Source organism: Vombatus ursinus, unplaced genomic scaffold (genome assembly GCF_900497805.2).
Source record: "Vombatus ursinus unplaced genomic scaffold, bare-nosed wombat genome assembly UNPS02012622.1, whole genome shotgun sequence".
Classification (NCBI taxonomy): domain Eukaryota; kingdom Metazoa; phylum Chordata; class Mammalia; order Diprotodontia; family Vombatidae; genus Vombatus; species Vombatus ursinus.
The window spans coordinates 126,037-129,362 of record NW_020952400.1 but is presented as its reverse complement, the minus strand read 5'-3'; positions in this window follow the sequence as shown (position 1 = coordinate 129,362).

Sequence of the window (3,326 nt, the reverse complement as noted above, 5' to 3'; positions counted from 1 at the left end):
ATAAATATATCTGTACATATAGTATGTCTTTTTCCTTTTTCATGGATCTCCTTGGGGTATAGCCCTTTGGAGCTACGTTTTTTCAGCCCAGAAATGAAGGTGTTGTTGGCAAACATCTCCTGCCTTCTAGGACCCACTGTGAAGTGACTCGTGGAGAGGCGGTCCCAAGCAAACCTGGTGGACAGGCAGGGGAATGTGTGCTGCCCAGAAAGCCCTAAGATTTGAAGTCAAAAGGTGTTTGCCCTAAGCCTTCAGAAAAAAAGAAGAACACAAACCTTCTGAAATGTGTTGGGTTATATATGTTAGCTTGATGTGAGGGGCCATTCAGGGTGGTTTAGTGAGAAGTTAGCCAAGCTGCTTTGGTTCACTCTAGCCCCAGCCTTGTGTCCTCAGCCTGTAAGGAGGAGGAGTGATCAGGACTGTGGCCAAAGGCAGAGTCTCTGTAGAGGACGGGGCAGACCTTTTCCTTTGACCCTGATGACTCTCAGAGGGACCTTCAAGGGCCCTCGACTTCATAAGAATCACTTCTCTTCCTACCTTTTCTTGTGACTTTTTGGTTAGAAATAACTGGCTCTAGCCTGGACTTTTCAAGCCTGCTGACTCCCCGGGCTGACACCGTGGTGGGGGTGGGGCAGGCTTGGCTGGTGTCCCCGGGCTTGCTCTGCCCAGCTCCCTGCTTCCTGTTTTCACTGGGATGGCCTCTAGCGCTCGCTGTGCTTGGCAAGGAGCTGGTGGGACCACCCACCACTCAGAAACAGGCTGTGGTCCCAAAGTTGGTGAGAGATCAGGAGGCACCTTCCCCTGGAAACAGCAGCAAGGCTCCAGGCTATCCCACACAGGTGCTTCCAGGGCTGTCCTCTTACTGAATAACTCTCCCCCAGCCCTTCCCCGCCCCCATCCTTAAGCTGCTTCACAGTAAGGGCTTTGCAGCTTCCCCCTTGCACAAAGAAGGGGCTTTCTAAATGTGGGCTCTGTCATTGTTGGTGACTTTGACGTGAGACTGACCCCTGATGAAGAGAGAGTGGGAAACTCTGGTCCTGGCTGTTGGGGGCAGAATTGGGGCTGGGGCCTCTGGTTATCCAGCACCAGCCTGCTTGTCTGTGCTGGGGTATGAGGCCCAGTCCCCTGGAGTCTTCTGGGTCTCGTGGCCCAAGGGAGGTGAGGGGGGAGAAGCCCTCACGTTAGGGCTGGAAGGGATTTGGCCCCCGGTGCACAGGGTTGGGTCTACAGTGTCCTCGGCCAGGATGCAGCATCATCAGTCTTCTGGAAGTTTTGGAAGTCCACCGCACTCGCCCCTCTGCATCCCTCTCTCACGTCATCATGCCTGCCACTGCCTGGCAATGCCCTCCCCAGCCTTGGCCCCTATCTGGCCTCAGGAGAAGCCTGCCCCCTCCCTCAGGGTTCTCCATGGGCCCAGACCTCATTCATTCTCCCAAATGGGTCTGCTGGCCATTCCCCACATACACTATCCATCTGCACCTGGCCTTGGCCCATTCCTGGAGTGATCGCTCTCTTCATTTCTCCCTGAAGGCTCAGTAGGCCCTTCCTTGTGGCCCCTCATGAGTGACCCCAATGACTTTGTACCGGAGGCCACCAGTATCCTGAAGAATGTCATGAGGCACCATTTGGGGGTTGCCTTTGGTTGTCCCCAGTTCCAAGTACAGTGCTTGGAACTTAGTAGGCACACTGGATCAATCCATCAGTCAATCCAAACAGTCATTAGGCCCTCACACTGTGCTAGGCGCCATGCTGGGTCCTGAGGATAGACAGGCCCAGGGAAAAATCCCAGCCCTGAAGGCACGCTCACTTGACTGGGCCACTTGGTGTCAGAAACACAAATACAGGGTGTGTACTCAAATAGGTCCATACAGATTTAAAAAACTTTTATTTTCAATTAATAGCAGTGGCTTTCTCTTCCTCTGATGTCTCCCCTCTCTACTGGGAAAAAAGAAGAAAAGCCAAACTTTTGCAAGAAACCTGCCTGCTGAGGCATAACAACCTGCCACGGAGCCACATCCAAAGTGTGTGCCTCTCATCAGGAGTTGGGCTGGGTATCCTTCCTCGTGGCTGCTCTGGAGTCCAGTACCTGGGACTGGGAGGAAAAGGTGGCACTATCATTTGGGAATCTGGAAAGGGCTCTTGAAAGCCAGTGGAATTTGAGGTGAGCTTTGAAGGGAGGCAGTGGTGATAAGGGACAGAATCCCAGGTCGGGGCAGAGCCAGGGCAAGGACATAGAGGCCAGAACGGAGGGTAGACCAGTTAGGTCAGGATACCAAGGCTGGTGGCTGCAACAGTCCAGCCTGACCCGGGAGTCAGAAGAGAGAAGGGATGGAGGGGTTAGGGGAGAATGGGGGCTGAGGGCACAACAAGGCTGTGGCCCTGGTACCTCCTCTACCAGAAGCAGGGCCGGTCGGATGGGGAGAGATAGGTTTGGGAGGAAGGATAATGAGTTCTGTTTTGGACATGTTGAGGTAAGGTGCCTTGTAGGTAAAGCTGTTCAGGGCACACAACCAAAGCTTGTGGAATGGAATTGAATCCAACTGGACTGTGGAGAGCTCAGCCAGCTCCTGCCTGGAGGCGAGGGCAGGCCAGAAGGAATGGGCAGGAGCCCTGGGTCTGGCCCTAACTCCGCTGGTGTTTTAGAATCACAGAAATGGAGAGTTGGCATTAGGTCCGCTCTATACAGAGGCAGCTAGGTGGTGCAGTAGATACAGCCCCAGGCCTGGAATCAGGAAGACCTGAGTTCAAATCTGGCCTCAGATACTTACTAGCTGAGTGACCTTGGGCAAGTTAAGTTACCCTATGTGCCTCAGTTTCCTCATCTGTAAAATGACCTGGAGAAGGAAATGGCAAACCACTCCAGTATCTTTGCCAAGAAAACCTCAAATGGGGTCGTGAAGAGTCAGACGTGACTGAAATGACTGAACAACAAGCACTCTATCCATGCATGAGCACCCCCTCTACACCAGAGCCAGCTGAGTGTCTCAGGGAAGGGGAGCCAGTGCCTCCTGAGGAAGCCTGTCCCACTATGGGACAAGCCCTTCACTGTCCTGGTTGCTCTCCTTTGCCCTCCTGTGGTCATGGACATAGGATCGGCAGAAGAAAGTGGGCCCATTTACCCTGGAGAAGAGAAGGCCTGGGGGTCCCAGGGAGGAGGGCAGATACAGGAGCTCTGGGGCCAAGCATGATGCATGCCCCTTGTCCTCCCCTGAGCTGGAGAAAGCTTTCCACCACCTTCTTTGGGCCCCTGAGACTGAGTTGTTCCCTCCTTCATTAGGCTTCTGGCTCCAGGAAGGTGGGGTCTGTTGTGGCCTCTCTCAGCATCC